The 23,332-nt window shown below is 45.2% G+C and overlaps 1 protein-coding gene across 1 annotated transcript in view; it reads left to right on the top strand.

Annotated features, from left to right (window-relative positions):
* Window positions 1-3,569: 3,569 nt before the first annotated feature.
* Window positions 3,570-23,332, top strand: part of LOC137571225 (histone-lysine N-methyltransferase 2D-like) — a 117,205-nt gene continuing 97,442 nt past the window's right edge. The window contains exon 1 of the mRNA XM_068280068.1: window positions 3,570-4,057. The gene's annotated coding sequence lies outside the window, so the exon portion shown is untranslated. The remainder of the gene's footprint in view (window positions 4,058-23,332) is intronic.

Genomic DNA, 23,332 nt, shown 5'->3' with positions numbered 1-23,332 from the left:
TTCACTTTAAGGAGTATTGTCCAAGGTCTACTTACCGAAAAGGCGCTGGCTTACTGAACATGAAGAGTCGAGATTTACACCCCGGTCGCCTGTGTCAGAAGCAGAGCCCTTAACCAGTACACTATCCAGCCTCCTAAAATTTACCTGAACTCAAATATCGAAACAAAGTTACAATGCATATGAAAAAAGAAAAAGACAGTGTTTGAATTTTAAGAAAAGCAGCCAGTGCGCACCAAGAGCATGCCAGCGAACCTGAGAGCTGGTACAGAGTCAGCCGCGCCCAATATCCTTGCAGAGCGCGACCTTCAACCTACAAATAAAAATCTGAATAAAACCTGACAGCAAAATCACATCACACATCCCAAGACATAAATTAACTTGCTTTAATAGCAAGACCATATCGGAAACGGGTAATGCACCACAAAAGGGCCATGGAAAATGTTGCATGAAAAAAGATATACTGTACCTCAAAAATAAAAAAATACCAGTGCCAAAACAAAGAGTAATGTAATAGGACGCCCAATATCTGCTGGATAACTTAAAGTGAATGGGAACCGCATTTTTAAAAAATGAAGCAAATACTTAGCTAAGGAGAGGGAAGGCTCTGGGTCATATAGAGCCTTCTGTCTCCTCTCTCGGTGGTCTCTATCCTGTTCTGCCCCCCCGTTTCAATCCCCCGCCGAAAGGGTATTTGGAAGTCTTCGGGAGCCGTGTCCTCCTGAAGACGTACGGCTCCATACTGCACAGGCGTGAGCGTGCAAGAGAGCGTGCTTGCGCAGGTGCAGTACAGGGCCGCCCTTCTTCAGGACCACTCGGGCTCCCTGAAGACTTGAAGCCTCCTTCAGCTGGGTAAAGCTGGGTAATTTAGTCAAATACTGCTACCGGGCGAGCCAGCACCGGAAAGAGGGGACCAAGAGAGGAGCCAGAAAGCTCTATAGGACCCAGAGCCTTCCCTCTCCTTGTGTAAGTATCTGTCTCATTCTTTTTAATTGCGGGTCCTATTCACTTTAAGCAATAACCTTTCTAAAACTGTCAAACCGAACAAGGTGTTTCTGGTTTCTATGGCAATCTGGGGTAAGTTTTTCAAGAATAAGAGAATTGCAGTCATAGCTCTTAACTGTCCCTTTTTCAGAGGGACAGTCCCTCTTTGTAAACTAAATCCCTGTGTCCCTGTTCCTCATGTGTCCCTCTTTCAGGACAGATGTACGGATCTGTGTAAATAGATGTATTTTACTACTGAAAAAATAATTTCATGGACTCTAAATATTATGTCTATCATTTATATTGATATGTTTTCTTATGTTTAAATGTTCAAATGAAGGAGAACGAGTGATGATAGAGGGGACCAGTGTGGTCTAAATGATAAAGCTGCATCTTTTGTTTCTGAATTCTTTCTGGTATTGTGTGTGTGGAGGTGTGACTAGGGGTGTGGCATGGGGTGTGATTAGGGGTGTGGCAGGGATGTGTGTTAAAGTATCTCTTTTTTTTTATCTCACAAGGTTGAGAGCTATGACATTGCTATCTGATAATAAAGATTTTGTATACACAATCAACTTTTTGACATCAAAATCTTTACCGGTTTTACCAGTTTTGCAACAATTGGCTTTAGATTGTTTAACCATTTCAGCCTTCAGTCATTTTTTTAACCTTATGCATCCATGCAATTTTTACCTCCCATTCATTTGCCAATAACTTTATCACTACTTATCGCAATTAATTGATCTATATCTTGTTTTTTCCGCCACCAATTAGGCTTTCTTTGGGTGGTACATTCTGCTAAGAATATTTTTTTTCTAAATGCATTTTAACAGGAATATTAACCTCTTGAGGACCATGGTGTTAAACCCCCCAAGTGACCAGGCTATTTTTTGTTTAATTGGCCACTGCAGCTTTAAGGCCTCGCTGCAGGACCGCACAACAAAGCACACAAGTGATCCCCCCCACCCTTTTCTCCCCACCAACAGAGCTTTCTGTTGGTGGGGTCTGATCGTCTCCCCTGTGTTTATTTTTTTTTAATAAATATTTATTTGTGCTTTTTTTTACAATTTTTTACAATTTTTTTTTATTTTTTTAACTAAATCCCCTCCCTTCCCCCAGCCGGCCAATCACGGCGATCGGCTGTCATAGGCTTCTGCCTATGAGAGCCGATCGCTCTCTTGTCCCCCAGGGGGACAGACGTGTCACACGGCTGTCCCCAGTACAGTGCCGCTACTGATCGCAGCACTGTACAAGTAAACGCACGGCGGTTTCACCGTGTAACAGACTGAAGGCGGAGCTCAGCTCCACCCACCAAGCAGGAGATGCGTGCGCAGCCTGCGTGCGATCTCCTGCTAAACAGAGCCCCAGGACTTTACGCCAATTGGCGTTAGGCGGTCCTGGGGCTGCCGCCGCGGCCACGCCCATCGGCGTGACACGGTCGGCAAAAGGTTAAGAAAAAAATTGAAAAAATTCATTATTTCTCAGTTTTCAGCCATTATAGCTTTAAAATAATACATGCTACCATAATTAAAACCCACACATTTTATTTGCCCATTTGTCCCGGTTATTACACCATTTAAAGAGGAACTGTAACGTGAAAACGTCCCCTGGGGGGTACTCACCTCGGGTAATGAGGCTTCCCACGCTGTCCTCCGTCCCTCGGGGGTCTCGCTGCAGCCCTTCGTACAGCGGTGACGTCATTATTTACCTTCCCGGCTCCAGCGCAGGTGCTCTGACGGCTGTCGGCTCCGAAGTAGGCGGAAATACCGGACTTAGATCAATGAATGGGAACGCGCGCAGCAGCCCAGCATCAGCAGCTTTTAGGACGTAACAGTCACGCCCAAAAGGCGAAAATGGTTAAAGGACACCTGTAGTGAGAGGTATATGGAGGCTGCCATATTTATTTCCTTTTAGACAATACCAGTTGCCTGGCTATCCTGCTGATCCTCTGCGTCTAATACTCCTTTAATTCTTTTAGCCATAGCCCCTAAACAAGCATGCAGATCAATTGCTTTGAAGTCTGACTGAATTAGCAGCATGCTTGTTTCAGGTAGGTGATTCCCACTACTGCAGCCAGAGATCAGAAGCACTACCCGGCAACCGGTATTGATTAAAAGGAAATAAATATGGCGTGGCAGCCACCATATCCCTCTCACATTAAGGCCCATATGCAATTCAATTTTTTCTCCTGAGTTTTCTCCTGGGAGATAATTTTTTCTCTTGTTTTTTTCAGCACTTTACAATACATAAAAAGTTCCAAAAAGCACATGAATAAGTACTATCAAAATAATTTTGAGTATTTTTCTAGCTTGCTGGTGGTTTAAATGGCATTTTACTGACCAGTTGTGAAAATATCATCTAGGATGAAAAGTTAATTGCATATGGAGACAGGGTCACTTTAAGTGCACAGTAATAAAATGCATTATTTATCAGAGTACACCTATGCTGACTTTTCTCTAATCCACCTGTACATTGTTTACATGCTGTAAAAACTCTTGTATCCCTTGTCCTTGCTGTTTCAGAATGCATTCCTGTGACTAATAAAGGTGCATTTCCTCCTCTCTGTGGCATTCCATCACTGCAGACGACACAGAGACTGGTGTGCTGGTTTATGTGTGAGGCAGAATGAGGAAGAGAGCGAGAGAATAGAGAGAGCAAAGGTTAGCTGCCACAGGTGAGGTGCGGGAGCGCAGGGAGGCAGTGACATGTCAGCGGGAGCGCAGTGATATTAGTCAGGAGCGCAGTGAGGCAGTGATATGTCAGTCAGGAGGAGCGCAGTGAAGCAGTGATATGCCAACTGGGAGCGCATTGAGGCAATAATATGTCAACAGGGACCACTGATATGTCAGTGTGAGTGCAGTGAGGCAGTGATATGTCAGTGTGAGTGCAGTGAGGCAGCTGTGATATGTCAGCTGTGAGTGCAGTGAGGCAGTGATATGTCAGTGTGAGTGCAGTGAGGCAGCTGTGATATGTCAGCTGTGAGTGCAGTGAGGCAGTGATATGACAGCCAGGCTGTGGGAAGACATCTGTGGGGACAGAGAGCAGCGCAGAGAGGAGCAGCGGACCGCAGACCTCTCAGGTAGGTGCTCTAGCTTCTTGCTTTATATGTATCATATACCAGGTCCAGCCTTCTTCTCTGTTTTAATTATGAGTGGCAGTGGCGTAAATAAGGAGCTTGGGGCCCCAGTGTGAGTTCCACATGGGGCCCCAAGCACTCTATTGATGTGGAGCCCCAAATCCTAGTAAGGCCAGCGGCAGTGTCAGAGAGGTGTAATCAGAGTAAGGAGGTTTGTTGCAATCAGAGCCGGGACAAGGTCCTCCAGCACCCAATGCTGAGACACCAAAGTGCGCCCCTCCATCCCTCCCACCCCAGCTGTCACACACTGATTGCTATTAGACTAATAGGTGCCACAGGGCCCACAACCTCCCCAACACCTTAATCTCTAGTTATCTGGCTTGCAGTCACTGCCATGTATCCCCTTTTCTTATTTCTTTCTGCTTCAAACACAATTAGGAATGACAGCTGAATGAATTCTGCGCCCCCTCCTACACTGCGCCCTGAGGCTGGAGCCTCTCCAGCCTATGCCTCGGCCCGGCCCTGGTTGCAATGCACATATTAAGGTGCTCATTGCCAGCATAGCATTAATGGAAAGCTAATAAGATGGATAAAGGGGGGCCTGGAAAATCACAGGAAAACTTTTTGGGCATTGGCGCTCCGGTTGTCAATAGTAACCAGGCAACTAAACCAGGTATTTAGCCTTGTTATAACCACGATTCTATTCACTCGGCTTACCCTTCTACTACACATAGATTTGCTAAGATTGGGCAAGAAAAGTGGCCTCTTTATATTAGGTGAGGGTTATTGGCACTGTTGTTTGCAAATCTTTGCCAGTCATTTTCGCATCGAAAACGCTATTTTTGATTTCGAAAAAATGGTATTTTACATTTCAGAAATTTATTTGTGGAAATACATTGTATTGTCGCAATGTGAATTTTTGCCCAAAAGTGTGTGATATTTTGCATTCTGCACTTTAAAAGGTGTAATTTGCGCTTAACTTAGGAATCATCTTTTAAACCGAAAAATTGCAAAACATTTTGATAAATGTCACAAATATATTACAAAATTATTTTCAAAGGCATTTTCGCTCTAAAGTCAACTTTTACAGTATTTTTGCGAAAATAATATCAGCATTTTCGCTCATCGCTAGTTATTGGTTTAGCGGAAAGTATTGGGTGTGTATAGGTTTGATTAGAAATTGGCAGATATGAGATTCGTTATTCTCTAGGTTGAAAGACAATGATTGCAGAAAATTGTGTAACATAACAATTGTAAAGTGTAACATACATACATTTAAACACAGTAACCAAGCAGCTCGGGGTGACCCAAAACTACAAGGAGAGTATAGGGGACTGTAAACAGACAGTAACAAAGCACATAGATGTGAACGTGATACATTAGAATCAATGGAGAAAGCTGTACCTAGCAAAGCGCGCAACGCAATGCACTGTGAAAAGTGTACAGCAACCTCCCTAAGGCTTGATTCACTAAACCGGGATAACTCGTATCAAGGCCGCGCTATCGTTTTTGCATGCAATCACGAATTTCCATGCACAATCGCAAACATTTGCGCGCCAAAGTTTGCAATTGCGCCCAAAAACGATATATCACGCCCGTGATATGAGTTATCACGGTTTAGTGAGTCAAGCCGCTAGCGTGAAAGAGGCCTTACAGTGGGCATTGAAACTTTGACAGATCTGTCAGGTTTTGGACTTCTCCATCTTCCCATGGGGTATTCTCGGTTATTTCTTTATTTACAAAACAACCTAGTGAACTGCAGTTTCTCAGTTCAACAGTCAAAACAGTAAGCAAACGAGTGGGGATAGCTGGCTAACATCTTTGTTTAGATCCTTTCCAGGGAGTAAAGAAAAAAAGATCATTCCAAGAATCCCCCATAAGGAGATGGACTAGTTCAAAAACGGTCAGATCTGTCAGTTTTTTTTACTACATTCTATAAATGACAGCAACATAGAAAAAAGGTAATTTATAGTGCATTTTACTCCGGGAAAAAAAGGACATTTATATGTATGTATTTTAAATGTTACAATTTTTCACAATAGTGGTCCTTTAACCACTTAAGCCTAACTGGGCGAAAATTCTCAACCAGTTACGCTGTGCGCACTCCCGTGGGTCACGTGTGCTCCCGCGGGGCCCCCTCGTGCGCGCTCCCGTCGCCGGCCGTTAGCCAAGAGATCAATGAAAGGGATTATAGATCCCTTTCACTGATCGGACCCCCCCGGAGAAAAGCCGACAGCTTCTCTTCAGACGCTGCGGCTTTTCTGAGCTCAAAAAGTTCCCCATCTTCATACTTCTTCCTGGGAGCGAGATTGATCGCTCCCAGGACTTTTTGACTGTGGCCAAATAGTAAAACTACACCCAAAAGCACTTTACATCAAATAAATACATTTTTTAACATTTAAAATTAGATGTTTACCTCCCACATAAAAAATACCCAAATAAAAGTTTTAATAAAAAAACAAACAAATTACAATAATAAGAATAATAATAAAAAAAACATAAATAGTTACCTAAGGGTCTGAATTTAAATATGCATGTCAAAGGAGTATATCAATATGATTTATTAAATTATGGGCTTTTCAATAGTGATGGACGCAAATTGAAAAAATGCACCTTTATTTCCAAATTAAATATCGGCACCATACATTGTGATAGGGACATAATTTAAATGGTGTAATAAGCGGGACAAATTGGCAAATAAAGTACATGGGTTTTAATTATGGTAGCACTAGCATGTATTAATTTCAAACTATAATGGCCAAAAGCTGAGAAATAATGATTTTTTTCTATTTCTTTCTTAATATTCCTGTTAAAATGGATTTAGAATAAATTCATTCTCAGCAAAATGTATCACCCACAGAAAGCCTAATTGGTGGCTGAAAAAACAAGATATAGATCAATTCATTGTGATGAGTAGTGATAAAGTTATTGGCAAATGAATGGGAGGTGAAAGTTGCTCAGATGCAAAAAAATTTCAACCCTGTGGGCTTAAGTGGTTAAAGAGAGTCTGAAGCCAATTTAAAAAGTTGTTTTTACTTGTTATTTAGGTTAAGGAATATGGCCAGTGCTAAAACGTCACATTCCCGTGGCAGAACTAGGGTTTTATACTCCCCAAAAAACGGGGAGCACTTCCATGTCGACAGGGCCGGTTCAAGTAACAATTGGGCCCTGGGGCAAAATTAGCCTGGGAGCTCCCAACAGACACCCCCCGACCAAAAAGCATCATTGGAGGCGCTTTGTTACAGCCAAATTTCCCACCTGGGCCCCTGAGCTGGCTGCTGACCCTCCCCCAATCACCTCCCAACTTAACAGACTCTGCAGAGTCCCCGGGGAGCAACACAGTGGCATAGCTAAGAAGCTGTGGGCCCTGATGCACGTTTTACAATTGGGCCCCCCAAGCACTCTATACATAACAATTGATACGGCACACCAAAACCTGCCAATGGCAACTACAGTGTCAGAGGTGCAAGAAGGGGATGGGGAACAGTGTGTTAATGATCACCACTATTCTAGGTATCTATAGAAGTGATTATTATGTGCACAGGACAATAGAGAGCTAAAACTGTAGTTGAGGGAGGGCCCTTCGGGGCCCCTCTGGCCCAAGGGCCCTGATGCGGTCGCAACCTCTGCAACCCCTATTGCTACGCCCCTGCAGCAACAGTTAAGATGGGGGAGGGACACCTTGGGGGCCCCTACAGCCTCAGGGGCCCTGGGGCAATTGCCCATTTTTTCCTATGGTAGCGCCGGCCCTGCTTGTAGAGGCAGAGCTTAGTGCTGTAGCTCTGCCTCCATTAGCGTCAATCCTCCACTGATCGCCGCCTCTCCCCGCCCCTCGTAACACAGCATACATATTGCATTCAAGAGTATGACTGAAAAATGTAAAGAGAACCTGAGCCTAAAAAAAGGTGAAGAGCAAATACTTACCTGAGGAGAGAGAAGCCAAGCTGTCGTACGGTCCTCCTACGCTGCCTGGGACCCTTCTGCGCATGCACTGTCGTACTCATGTGGGGCAATACGGCCGCGCTTGTGCCAGAAGCGGATTGGAGATGGGATTACCGACATACTCTTGTTGGTAATCTTTGAGGGGTCCGCGCTTGGCGACGGGAGACCAGAGGATGGCATGGTATTCCTCTACAGGATACAATGTTTCAACAAAATACACATAACACGGCAGTGTTTCACCAAAATACACATAATGCAGCAGTGTTTCACCAAAATACACATAATGCAGCAGTGTTTCACCAAAATACACATAATGCGGCAGCATTTCTTATAAAATCACATAATGCGGCAGCGTTTAACCAAAATACACTACGCAACAACATTTCACCAAAATACACATGACGTGGCAGCGTTTCTTATAAAATACACATAATGCACAGCGTTTCCCCACAAAATACACATAATGCAGCAGCATTTCACCAAAATACACATAATGCAGCAGCGTTTTACCCAAAAAACATATAGGATCCTATCCAATTAGGAAACTTGCCAGCGATAAGTGCTGCTGACTTCTTAAATTAGATGACGGGCGCATCGCCTATTGCAGTTAAAATTAACACCCCCCTGGGCGATATTATCACCCAGCGAGTTCTTTACACCCTAACCTGTTACACTTTTCATGCTGAACCGAATGCTTCCCGTCAGACATGAGCGCTAGCTTAGACCTGCAAAAAGCAAATCTAAACATTCTCTTTGCCACTGCATCTGGGTGTCTCCTTTAATAAGCTCTACGTCTGTTCGTCTGCGCAGCGCCAAAAGTCCACCGCAGCTGAGGCAGGCACCCCTGAATAATTTACCTGCAGACGCCGAACATCCAACGGCCCTCACCGCATGTCCCATTGCTGTAATTATCAAATGTAATTATTATTATTACTATTGATTTATAAAGCCCCAACATATTGGGGCTTACAAAGTAAGAAATGAACATGGGGTACATAATCATATAGTCAGTGGTGTAAACCAATTTATAAAATACATAATTGGTGACAAAATACAAAATGATACAAAGTACAGAATACAAAATACAGAATTGGTAATGACAGTGATAAAAGTAATATGAATGTATAATGAATTCCAGGACACAAAAGGAGGAGAGAATCCTGCCCTTGCAAGCTTACAATCTAAATTATCCAATGGGGGGGGGGGCCGCGGCGGAAGCTTTAAACATGTTTTGCCGGGGCTCAGAGATAATTACAGTGATGGGAATTGCGGTGAAGAGTGGCGGATATTTGGTGGATGAAGTTAAAATTACTTAGGGGTGCCTGCCTCAGCTGTGGGGGGTTCGGCGCTGTGCAGGCAGACAGATGGGGAGCTCTGGGGGTCTCTGGGGACGGCGGATGTTTGGCGAGTTGCACCATGTCCTGGGGGAGCGAGGCAGCAGTGCAGTGGTGCTGAAAGGACAGCACCACAGCGCAAAACCTAGATTCCCAGCGTCTGGGATATGGAAGCATCACTCAGGCTTTCACCTGAGTAATACTACCAATAGGATTTTCCAGCAATAGCAAGGTGATAAGTAGCTCACATTTGCAAGCTACTTATCACCTGGAATAGGATATGGCCCATAATGCGGTAGCATTTCACCAAAATACAGATAGGGCTTTACTAAACCGGGGTAACTCATATCACGGGCGCGCTAGCGTTTTCGTGTGCAATTTTGTGTTTTACGCGCATTTTTGTGTTTTCGTGCACAATCCAAATTTCCGCACGCAATTGCAGTCGCAAATTTGCATTTGCGCGCAAAACCAACGCAAACGCAAAATTGCATGCGGTTTAGTGAATGAAGCCCATAGTGTGGCAGCAGTTTACTCAAAAACACATAATGTGGCAGTGTTTCACCAAAATACACATAATGCTGCAGTGTTTCACCAAAATACACATAAGGTGACAGTGTTTGTCATAAAATACACATACTGCACAGTGTTTCCCCACAAAATACACATAATGCAGTAGCAATTCACCAAAATACACATAATGTGGCAGTGTTTCACCAAAATACACATAATGCTGCAGTGTTTCACCAAAATACACATAAGGTGACAGTGTTTGTCATAAAATACACATACTGCACAGTGTCTCCCCACAAAATACACATAATGCAGTAGCAATTCACCAAAATACACATAATGTGGCAGTGTTTTACCAAAATACACATAACGTGGCAGCGTTTCAGTGGTTCACCAAAATACACATAATCCGGCAGCGTCTGTATAATAAAAGACACATAGGGCTTGATTCACAAAGCAGTGCTAACTGTTAGCACGCCTGTGAAAACCAACTTAGCATGTCTAAAGGAGCTTTACGCGCGCAAAAGTGCCCATTAAAGCCTATGGGACTTAGCGCGCGCATAGGACTTTGCGCGCATAAAACTTTACGCGCAAAACTTTGCGCGCGATCTGATTGAGAAATCCGGTGCTAACCTACTTAGCACCCTGGTTAGCACGTCTAAAGACTTTAGACGTGCTAAGTAGGTTAGCACCGCTTTGTGAATCAAGCCCTTAATCAATTAGCCTTTCAACAAAATACACATATTTCGGCAACGTTTCACCAAACACACATAATACAGCAGTGTTTCTCATAAAGTACACATAATGCGGCAGCATTTCAATAAAGAACACATAATGCGGCAGCGTTCCTCATAAAAAACACATAATGCGGCAGTGTTTCCCCAAAATACACACACTGTGACAGCAGTTCGCTACAATACACATAATTGGCAGCATTTACAATTCGCAGTGATTCCCCCATAAAACATGAGGCAGATTTCCCCTTTAATGCCCTCCCTCCCCCTGATAGTGCCCTCTAATAGCACTAGTGTTAATAGTGGCAGCTAAAAAGAAAAGTAAACTACTCACCTGTTAGATGACTCCCCTTTCAGTCTCCAGCGTCGCTCCCCAATCTTCAAATCTGCCGCACCATCAAGGCCCAGCACTGAAGTTACAAATAGACTCCAGTGCTGGGCTCCAGACGCCATTTTTCTGTAGCCACGAATACAGACGCCCGCAGCCTGGATCAGGTTAGCTGCGGCAGATAAACTGGGGTACTGTCACCACAAGCCAGTTCACCCCCTGGAAGGCACACAATCAGGTCTCGCATCGGTGGCCCGGATGAAATGGCCAAGCCGGCCAGGTACGGCCCGCGGGTCGTAGTTTGCCCACCCCTGGCCTAGGCTAAAGGTGCATACACACGTCTAATGTTACCTCCTCCATGTAGTATGAGGGCCAACTGACTCTGAATACTATGAACAGATTGTGTAGCTAAGCTCTCATACTGCATGCAAGCTGATAAAATTGGCCAATCAAAACTCGATGTGTGTGCCAAGCTTTAGCCTCATTGGGAGGGCGGGGACACATATCAATATATAGCAATATATAGATATAGGAAGTGTTTCTGATGCTGCCACCAGGAATATTCATGTAAAAGTGGGTCTCCTGAATAACTTACTGCATTCTACTAAGTCCTTGTATTTTTTTTAGTTTGTGTTTGCGTTTGTTAAAGTGAACCAGAGACGAAAGCACCCTTATGTATTTTACCATATAGATCAGTGGGAACATTAGAGAAAACACCTACCCTGCTCTCTGCTTCATCCTTCACTGCTCAGCCTGCTTGTTATCAGCCCTGATAACATCCTCGACTGAGCATTCAGTCTGGTTTTGCTATAATGACTCAGCTATAATGATTGCTGGCAGGCTTGGACATGAGAGAACACAGACTGAGCTATAAATATTCCTGAGCAAAGCCAGACTGAATGCTCAGTCATGGATTTTATCAGGGCTGATTAGAAGCAAGCTGTGCAGTGCAGCATGAAACAGAGAGCAGGGTAGGTGTTTTCTCCAATGTTCCCACTGATATATGGTATCTGGTAAAATACACGGGGGTGCTTCGTCTCTGGTTCCCTTAAGGCTGCTTACACACTGCAGCCTGTAACGCTCCCCCAACGCACAGCAATGTAACACAAGTGGGCTGTTCACACAGCCCACGTTGCGTTACATGTAACGCTGCACGTTCTGCCGAAAGTGCAGCATGCTACGGCGTTACAGCGGCTTAAGCCGCGTTAGACTGTTTGCACATGCGCAGTCATGTTGGGGAGGAGCGGAGAGCGGCCATGCACATGGCTAATTAATATTCACTGCACGTTGTGACGTGCAGTGTTTACTTCCTGGTGCGGCCGCTCTGTGCGGTGATTGGCCGGCGGGACCACGTGATGCCGCATGCGTCCAAGAGTGCACATCACGGACGCCAGAGTGAGCTGCACAACGCGCTCACTCTGACGTCCACATCGAAGAGCACCAGGCCTTGCGTTAGGTGCACGTTATGCGACCTTAACGTAGCACCTAACGCAACGTCTTGGTGTGCAAGTAGCCTTAAGCAACTGCCAAGACAAATTCCTTGTAAGTGCAAACTTACTTGGCAAAATAAATTGATTCTGATTCTGGTATGTCTGATTCTGATTCTGATATGTCTGATTCTGATTCTGATATGTCAATAATGTTCCTCTTTAATCTATCTCAGTGTGGATATCAACAGCACACCTATGGAATGCAGTATGACCTGTGACCGGGCCAATGTCTGTGGCGTGATCTTATATCACATAACTTTTATTACAGTTCAGCTGTCAAAGTTTGAAGTCTGTACATACCTTTAAAGGGAATCTCAAGTGAAAATAAACTTCTGATACAATGAATTGTATGTGTAGTAAAGCTAAGGAATAGAACATTAGTAGCAAAGATATGTCTCATATTGTTTCCAGTACAGTAAGAGTTAAGAAACTTCACTTGTTATCTATGCAAAAGAGCTTCCCTGAACTCTGCGACCAAACTTTGCTCGCAGACAGACCTGTCTTTTGAAGCACTTATCGCAACTGTCTCTCACTATATCTTGTTAGTTTAAAGCGTATCCGAGATGAAAAACTAACTGTAACAAGTAACTTGGCTATATATCTTATCTAAAGATTAGATAGTTTACACAGCAAATCTAGCTGCAAACAGCTTCAAACGTTTATGAATATTTATTCCTGTGATACTGTAACAAACTTATCTGGTATGGTCTCTGGAGGCTGTTCTGATAGTGTGGAGCAGCTGGAGGAAGCTTCCGCTTCCTCTTTGGTCAAACGCATCCCCGGCTCCCCTGTAGACGTAAATCAGCATGATGGCATCCCCGACTCCTCTGTAGATGTGGGTCGGCGTGTTGTTTCTGGCAGGACGCGCGCAGCTCAGAGCTGCCTTTATAGGCTGAGGAGGCATGTCTGATGGGGTGTCAGCTGTGATTTCATCAGCTGACACCTTTTTGCAGGAGGTGCTGTCAATAATTCTGGGGGCTGGGCTTTTGCTCTGCCTCCTGGGTACTTAAAGAGAACCAGAGATGAAACACCCTCTTGTATTTCACCTTATAAATCAGTGGGAACATGATAGTAAACACCTAATCTGCTCTTTGTTTCATTGATCGCTGTTTAATGTGACTGTTATCACCTCTGATAAGAATCCCCAACTGAGCACTCAGTCCAGCTTTGCTACGGGAAGATTATAGCTGAGTCTGTCTTCTCTGGTGTCTTTTCAAGCCCAAGCCTGCCCCCTTGTGGCTCTGCTATAATGACTCCGCTATAATTATTCCCTGCAAAGCCAGACTGAATGCTCAGTCCGGGATTCTTATCACAGCTGATAACAGACACTTTTAGCAGTGAGGATGAAACAGAGAGCATGGTAAGTGTTTTCTCTAATGTTCTTATTTATATATATATGGTAAAATACACAAGGGTGCTTCGTCTCTGGTTCCCTTTAAGGCCAGAGTATTCACTTGCTCGTTGGCCTTGATACTAATCAGTTTGCTGGTTCTTGGCCCTAGCTAGTGAGAAATTGAGAGCTACATTTCATATATTGCGCATCAGCGCGATATATATGTACTCTAGTCAGTCAGTCTTATTATTTTGTAGTATTATATATTTGTAATATTATCATATCGTAATATTGTATATTATGTGTACCGACCTTTTGCCTGCCTCTTGACCTCGCTCTTACCTAGCCCTTCTGTACCACTGCCATCTGATATATATGTGTATGACTCGGCCTGTCCCTGACTTTGCTATTGTTTGATCCTTCCAATATGACTGACATCTGACTTAAGTGTATGACCCTGCCTGTTAATTGACTACGATTTTGCCTAATTCTATTGTACTTCACTCATCTGCTCTTGTGAACGACTTCGGCCTGACCCTGACTACGCCTTTCTCACTAGAACTGAGATTTACACTAGTTACGCTAGATCTCTTCACGTATCAGCGTGATAGATACAATGAGAGCGGCAATGTTCTGTCACTTTACACACAGGCAAGCTGCTGTGCATCTCCAGCCCTAAGCCTGTAAAAACTTCCCTCTCCTCCTCCCTCCTCCCCTCTGCCTCTGAAATCTCTGGCTAGTAACCTCTTCCACCTTCTCCTGCCCAGACTAAGCTCCCATAAGCACTTGCTACATGAGTCTGAGAGTGCCAAGGCACTTTGGAGAAGCTGTGGGTGAGGCTTGTTTAGTTTATAGGGAATTGGAGTATTAAAACTAAACAAAAAAAAGGTATTTGGCTTGAGGAATGCCCTATAAACGATATGAAAGGAACACAATTATCCAATGAGTAAAAGTTTATCTCGGATCCACTTTAAGGTTTTTCTGCAGAGGAAAGTTCAAAAGAGTCATTAGCTCTGCTCTGTTTCATCATTTAGAATGCTGAGTAGTGTGTAAACTGCAAATATTAGAGAATGATACAATGTTATAAAAATAAATAAATAACTGAAAATAAAAACATGAGACTATTTTCCTTGCTACTAATATTCTATCCATTATCCGTACTACGCAACCAATTCATTATGTCATATTTTTTTTTTACTTCGGTGTCACGTTAAGGAATGCACACGCTAAGGGACAGTTCTAATCAATTAGATGTTCAGTACAGTTTAGACATAAAAACAAACAAAAATGTTTAAAAACACTTTTTTGATTTTTTTCTATTCTTTTACAGAAAATCAATAAAAAAAACACTATATCAGATCAGACGTGTCGCAAACATCTTAGTCCTAAGTCCCGTGCACACTGCCTTATTTTCCCTGTATACGAATGTGCACTGCACTACTACTGAGACCAACTTTAAAAATGTTTACGTTCGAAGCAGAGAATTTGGGCGCCCGCTCGCGCCAGAGTTTGGCACCGTCATAGACGCCTATAGAAATAGCACCCAAATTACTGCTCAATTCCGATATTTCTATAAGCGGCTATGGCGGCGCCTGAGAACTTACTTTTTTCTTGCAGCGGGGTTGGTGGCGTGGGTGGGGGTTAGTGGTCACTAGGGAGGTAGTTTGGGGGTGCGGGTTAAGGGTTAGTCGTCAGGGAGGTAGTTTGTGCAAGGGAGGGGGTTAAGGGTTAGGCGTCCGGTAGGTAGTTTGTGTAGGTAGGAGGGATTAAGGGCTATGCGTAGGTTGGAGGTTTGTGCAGGCAGGTGGGGTTTTAAGGGTTAGGCGTCAGGGGGGTGGGTTCTGTGCAGGGGCGTAACAATAGACCCTGCAACGGATGCAGTCACAGGGGGGCCCAGAAGTTGCAGGGGGCCCCGTGGAGGAGGAAAATTCGTTTCCTTGTCCTGAGACACTGACAACTTAGGCCTCTAACACAGTAAGATGTTGCGTTTGATGCGATGTTAAGGTCGCATAACGTGCCCCTAACGCAACGCATTGAAAGACTATAACTTGGACGTTATTTAGCCCTGCGTTTGGTGCGCCGTTTTTGTCGCACAGTGATAGAACAAAAACGGCGCATGCGTTAAAAAGAAAAAGAGAACATTACTGAGCATGTGCAAACAGTCCAACGCAGCTAAAAACGTGTATAATGCACAGCATGCAGCACTTTCATTTAACATGCAGTGTTAGACACCCACGCAACGTCTGCACTGTGAACAGCCCATTTATTTTTCATTGCTGTAAGTTATTGTGCGTTACATGTTGTTGTAACGTGCGACTTTAACGTCGCACTGTGAAAGAGCCCTAAGGGCATGGAGAGAGAAAAGGCTTTCTGCACAATTGTTCTAATGAGTGCATCTGCTCAGCCACAGATAAGGAATCATACAAAATTGTGTAGACAGAGATTTGTAGACAGTCCCTATTCAGTGTGCAGCAGGCTCTTGTGTACCACGCTGCTCTAACCCCAGCCTCTCTACTCCTCCCAAGTGCTGTGTGCTGTAGTGATGTTTGAGGAATCTTGGAGAGAAAAAGCTTTCTGCTCTCTGGACAATTGTTCTAATGACTGCATCTGCTTGGGGGCGTGCTTGGGAAGGGGGCCCCATCCAAAGTTTCGCAGAGGGGCCCAGTGATTTCTAGTTACACCCCTGGTTCTGTGTGAGAGTAGGGTTAGTTTTAGTTATAGTGAAATATCTGTATTAAATACCGATATTTTACTATCAGCATTTCCATGTGCCTTATTTGATGTACGCGTTTGAGTTGCCATTGATTTCCCTTGCAGCGTGTACCACGTACACTGCCCAGAAAGGCACTGCAGCCGCTGCGTCATCTGAACCACTTCCGTGGCATTGCGTCATTGCATTGCGTGTAGCGGTACTCTTCCCCCTCTGCAGCTTGTCGCAGTGGCCATGAAAGTGGACCTGAACTCAGAGCGTCCTCTCTGCTCTAAAATATACACCACAGCATAACAACCTTTAAACATAAAACATTTCTTTTGAACGTGCGAAGAGGAGGCACTCCTTCCTAGGACAAGTCTGATGTGCCTGGCTGTCCGTATACCAAACGGATATGTTGTAGTTTGAGAGATGAAGCCGGGACAATAAATGAAGTATCATGCTCTTTTATTTTTCATAGTAATCCGCCACATAAGTATGCAACGTTTCGGGGGGATCCCCCTTTCTCAAGCAAGTGACTGTCACTTGCTTGAGAAAGGGGGATCCCCCCGAAACGTTGCATACTTATGTGGCGGATTACTATGAAAAATAAAAGAGCATGATACTTCATTGATGGTGCCGGCTTTATCTCTCAAAATAAAACTTTTCTTTGTTACAGCTGATACAAATCCTAAAATATATCTACACAGTTTCTACTTCCTGATTCATGGCAGCAGACATATTGTTTACAGCCTGTGCTTTCAAATAGGTATATCTGCCATCTCTGCCATAGGCAGTCATGTGACACAGGGGAGAGATCAGATTACAACTTGTGATTAAACACAAATGAGGGGGAATTAAACAGGCTAAACTCTCTAAATACGTTCAGGGTGCATTCCTCTACGAATTTCTTCAGTTCTGTGCAAGAATTCAGGTCCACTTTGATGGCCACTGCGACGAGCTGCAGAGGGGGAGAGTACCGCTACACGGTAAGTATGAAAGGGGCCTCAGTGTTTCAGCCATGGGCCCCGGTGCAAATTTTACATGGAGCCCCCAAGCACTCTATACATGACAATTGATATGGCGTACCAAAACCTGTCAAGGACAACCCCAGTGTCAGAGGTGCAAGAAGTGATGGGCAGCAGTGTGTAAAGGATTACTACTATTCAAAGCATCTATAGCAGTGATTATTACCAGCACAGGACCAATAGAGAGCTAATACTGTGATAGAGAGTGGACGCTACCTCTGCACCCCGTATTGCTACGCCATTGGCTGCAGGTCTCAGAGACAATTCCAGGTATGCACTGAAATATGTGCATATTTCTCTATACAGCCATAGAGGTGAGGTTATCACATGTGTATCTGCAACAGGTAAAACAAGATAGACGACACACAAGTCATAAAAGCACAATCTTCTGCAAAACACAAGAGCTGATTACTGGAAGGGGAAAGGTGAATCCACCAGCTTTCGCTGTTGTAAAATGTTCCATATTTTTCAGCATGCAAATTTCATCTGATCCAGGAAGTGGAACCTATGCTAACAAATGAAAACCTCCAGCTGCAAGTCAGTATGTTTCCAGAAGCCGATTAACCTATTGGCTGCTAGGGGTTTTATAAACAAAGGAACTATTTGCCCATGATATACAGGATCTTCTCAAAAAATTTGCATATTATGATAAAGTGCATTATTTTCTGTAATGTACTGATAAACATTAGACTTTCATATATTTTAGATTCAAATACACACAACTGAAGTAGTTCAAGCCTTTTATTGTTTTAATATTGATGATTTTAGCATACAGCTCATGAAAACCCAAAATTCCTATCTCAAAAAATTAGCATATTTCATCCGACCAATAAAAGAAAAGTGTTTTTAAAACAAAAAAAGTCAACCTTCAAATAGTTATGTTCAGTTATGCACTCAATACTTGGTCGGGAATCCTTTTGCAGAAATGACTGCTTCAATGCGGCGTGGCATGGAGGTAATCAGCCTGTGGCACTGCTCAGGTGTTATGGAGGCCCAGGATGCTTCCATAGCGGCCTTAAGCTCATCCAGAGTGTTGGGTCTTGCATCTCTCAACTTACTCTTCACAATATCCCACAGATTCTCTATGGGGTTCAGGTCAGGAGAGTTGGCAGGCCAATTGAGCACAGTAATACCATGGCCAGTAAACCATTTACCAGTGGTTTGGGCACTGTGAGCAGGTGCCAGGTCAGGCTGAAAAATGAATACTTCACCTCCATAAAGATTTTCAGCAGATGGAAGCATGACGTGCTCCAAAATCTCCTGATAGCTAGCTGCATTGACCCTGTCCTTGATAAAACACAGTGGACCAACACCAGAAGCTGACATGGCACCTCAGACCATCACTGGCTGTGGGTACTTGACACTGGACTTCAGGCATTTTGGCATTTCCCTCTCCCCAGTCTTCCTCCAGACTCTGGCGCCTTGATTTCCGAATGACATGTAAAAGTTGCTTTCATCTGAAAAAAGTACTTTGGACCACTGAGCAACAGTCCAGTGCTGCTTCTCTGTAGCCCAGGTCAGGCGCTTCTGCCGCTGTTTTTGGTTCAAAAGTGAGTTCATGCTTCCATCTGCTGAAAAGCTTTATGGAGATGAAGATTTCATTTTTCAGCACGACCTGGCACCTGCTCACAGTGCCAAAACCACTGGTAAATGGTTTACTGACCATAGTATTACTGTGCTCAATTGGCCTGCCAACTCTCCTGACCTGAACCCCATAGAGAATCTTTGCGATATTGTGAAGAGAAAGTTGAGAGACGCAAGACCCAACACGCTGGATGAGCTTAAAGAGGAACTGTAACGACAAAACGGCCCCTGGGGGGTACTCACCTCGGGTGGGGGAAGCCTCAGGATCCTAATGAGGCTTCCCACGCCGTCCTGCGTCCCTCGGGGGTCTCGCTGTAGCCCTCCGTACAGCCGTGACGCAATATTTACCTTCCTGGCTCCTGCGCAGGCGCTCTGATGGCTGTCGGCGCCGAAGTAGGCGGAAATACCCGATCGCCGTCGGGTCTGCTCTACTGCGCAGGCGCAAGTTTCCGGCGCCTGCGCAGTAGAGCGGACCCGACGGAGATCGGGTATTTCCGTCTATTTCCGTGCCGAAAGTCGCCACAGCGCCCCCGCTGGAGCCAGCAAAGGTAAATATTGAACTGACAGTCGGCACAGTCGCCGGCTGTTCGGAGGGCTGCGGCGAGACCCCCGTGGGACAGAGGACGGCGTGGGAAGCCTCATTAGGATCCGGAGGTTTCCCCCACCCGAGGTGAGTACCCCCCAGGGGATCTTTTTGTTGTTACAGAGTCTCTTTAAGGCCTCTGTCGAAGCATCCTGGGCCTCCATAACACCTGAGCAGTGCCACAGGCTCATTGCCTCCATGCCACACCGCATTGAAGCAGTCATTTCTGCAAAAGGATTCCCGACCAAGTATTGAGTGCATAACTGAACATACCGTAATTATTTGAAGGTTGACTTTTTTTGTTTAAAACACTTTTCTTTTATTGGTCGGATGAAATATGCTAATTTTGTGAGATAGGAAATTTGGGTTTTCATGAGTTGTATGCCAAAATCATTGATATTAAAACAATAAAAGGCTTGAACTACTTCAGTTGTGTGTATTTGAATCTAAAATATATGAAAGTCTAATGTTTATCAGTACATTACAGGAAATAATGAACTTTATCACAATATGCTAATTTTTTGAGAAGATCCTGTATATATATATATAGAGGTGTTCATGATCACCACAATACCAAAAAAAGCTAATAAGATGAATAAATGAGGGCCCTTAGTGGACCCCTCTGGCTCAAGGGCCCCGTACGGTCACATCCTCTGCATTCCCTATTGCTACGCCAATGATATTACAACTAGCCAATCAGAGACTTTATGCAGCCCTGCCTATAAATAGGTATTAATTATGCAATCGGTGTTGCTTAGATGGTGGCCTGCAAGTGTGTGGGGCTACTACGATCTCTCTGATTGCAGTGCCATGTGATCAGCATACGGAGTCAATTTGAAGTCTTAGACTGTGTACACAAAAAAGAATCAGCAGACAATCTTTCTAACAATTGATTTTTTTTGCAATTAATAAAGTAATTTATCAGATGGGAGTACCAAACCTACATGGCTATCTACGTGGAGCTCACAATCTAATCCTACCACAGCAATAGCCTAATGTCCTACCATATTACTATTATGTATTGATATAGCAGTGACATCTTCTGCAGTTCTTAGTCATGTCACTGACTGTCCTCAGAGGAGCTTACAGATCCCTACCATAGTCATAGTCTAATGTCCTACCCAGTGGCGTAGCTACAAACCTCTGGGCCCCGATGCGGAATCTGGATGTGGCCCCCCCCCCCCCCCCCCCGGCAACAACAGCCCCCCCCCCTCCCCCGACAACACCCGACGGATGCACACACATATCAAAATCCCTATAGCCAGCTATAGGTACCCCCAGTATAGGTAGTCAGGCATAGGTAAGCCAGTATAGTTGCCCCCGGTATAGGTGAGATAGGCAGGCGCCGCCGGTATAAGTTAGATAGATAGGTGCCCCCAGTACAGGCTAGCTAGGTGGGTGCCTCTAATATAGGTAGCCAGAATAGTTGCCCCCAGCGTAGGTTAGATAGGTAGGTGCCCCCAGTATAGGTTAGTTAGGTAGGTGCCTCCAATATAGGTAGCCAGTTTAGTTGCCACCTGTATAGGCTAGCTAGGTGCCCCCAATACAGGTTAGATAAGTAAGTGCCCCCAGTATAGGTTAGATAGGTAGGTGCCCCCAGTATAAATTAGATTAGGTCGGTGCCCCCTAGTATAGGTTAGATTAGGTAGCTGCCCCCCAGTATAGGTTAGATTAGGTAGCTGCCCCCCAGGATAGATTAGGTAGCTGCCCCCAGGATAGATTAGGTAGGTGCCCCCCAGTATAGGTTAGATGAGGTAGCTGCCCCCCAGGATAGATTAGGTAGCTTACCCCCAGGATAGATTAGGTAGCTGCCCCCCAGAATAGATTAGGTAGCTGCCCCCCAGGATAGATTAGATAGCTGCCCCCCAGGATTAGGTTAGAATAGGTAGGTGCCCCCCAGGATAGATTAGGTAGCTGCCCCCCAGGATTAGGTTAGATTAGGTAGCTGCCCCCCAGGATTAGGTTAGATTAGGTAGCTGCCCCCCAGGATAGATTAGGTAGCTGCCCCCAGGATAGATTAGGTACGTGCCTCCCAGTATAGGTTAGATTAGGTAGCTGCCCCCCAGAATAGATTAGGTAGCTGCCCCCCAGGATAGATTAGGTAGGTGCCCCCCAGTATAGGTTAGATTAGGTAGCTGCCCCCCAGGATTAGGTTAGATTAGGTAGGTGCCCCCCAGGATAGATTAGGTAGCTGCCCCCAGGATAGATTAGGTAGGTGCCCCCCAGTATAGGTTAGATTAGGTAGCTGCCCCCCAGGATTAGGTTAGATTAGGTAGGTGCCCCCCAGGATAGATTAGGTAGCTGCCCCCAGGATAGATTAGGTAGGTGCCCCCCAGTATAGGTTAGATTAGGTAGCTGCCCCCCAGGATTAGGTTAGATTAGGTAGGTGCCCCCCAGGATAGATTAGGTAGCTGCCCCCAGGATAGATTAGGTAGCTGCCCCCCAGGATAGATTAGGTAGCTGCCCCCCAGGATAGATTAGGTAGCTGTCTGTCCCCATAATGGAGGGGGGGCCGCAGCCGCGGGAAGGGCAGCCCGACCTCTCCCTCCCTTCCTCTCCCCGGGCCCCCCCTCAGATGCAGAGTAAGCGGCTAACGGAAGCGCTATAGGCAGAACTCACCTCCGTCCCTGGTTCCAATCGCCGCTGATCTCCTCTCTGGCTGGCTCTGCATAGATGCTTACACACGCAGCTTCCTGTTTAGCCGGAAGCTGCGTGTGTAACAACATCTATGCAGAGCCAGCCAGAGAGGAGATCAGCGGCGAGTGGAACGCAGGGAGGTGAGTTCTGCCTATAGCGCTTCCGTTAGCCGCTTACTCTGCATCTGAGGGGGGGGCCCGGGGAGAGGAAGGGAGGAAGAGGTCGGGCTGCCCTCCCCGCGGCTGCGGCTCCCTCCTACCAGCGCGAACGGGCGCATGGCCCTCCAAACGGAGATGGGCCCCCCGGGCCCCTCCCCCGCCTCCTCAGGAGCCGGGCCCGGTCGCCAAGGCGACCGCTGCGACCACGGGCCCTACGCCCTTGGTCCTACCATATTGTAGTGTATTTATATAGCACTGACATCTTCTGCAGCACTTTACAGAGTACATAGTCATGTCACTGACTGTCCTCAGAGGAGCTCACAATCGAATCCCTACCATACTCATAGTGTGTAATGTCCTACTATATTATTATAATGTACTAGTGACCTTAGTCCGTTTAAAAACGGGCTAGTTCTGTCACCACTCATATCAGAGCGCATGCGCGCACCCGCCCACCGCACACCCACACATGCCCGCCGCCCGCGCACACACATTCCCACCCCTTCTGGCTTTGTCCTCCCCCCATGCGCAGTGCAAAAGAGCACTGACACAAGGACATGGGCTGCAGGGATTCTTGCTCTTTATTAGGTAGGATTTATATAGCAGTGACATCTTCTGCAGCACTTTACAGATTATATAGCCATGTCAGTGACTGTCCTCAGAGGAGCTCACAATCTAATTCCTACCATAGTCATAGTCTAGTCATATTATTATTATTATGTATTTATATAGCACTGGCATCTTCTGCAGCACTTTACAGAGTGCATAGTCATGTCACTGACTGCCCTCAGAGGAGCTCACAATCTAATCCCTAATCCCTACCATAGTCATAGTGTAATGTCCTACCATATTATTATTATGTATTTATATAGCAGTGACATCTTCTGCAGCTCATAGTCATGTCACTGACTGTCCTCAGAGGAGCTCA

This window comes from Hyperolius riggenbachi, chromosome 4, assembly GCF_040937935.1.
Source record: "Hyperolius riggenbachi isolate aHypRig1 chromosome 4, aHypRig1.pri, whole genome shotgun sequence".
In the NCBI taxonomy this organism is placed as follows: Eukaryota; Metazoa; Chordata; class Amphibia; order Anura; family Hyperoliidae; genus Hyperolius; species Hyperolius riggenbachi.
The sequence above is the reverse complement of the archived record's forward strand: the minus strand, read 5'-3'. Positions and strand labels throughout refer to the sequence as shown.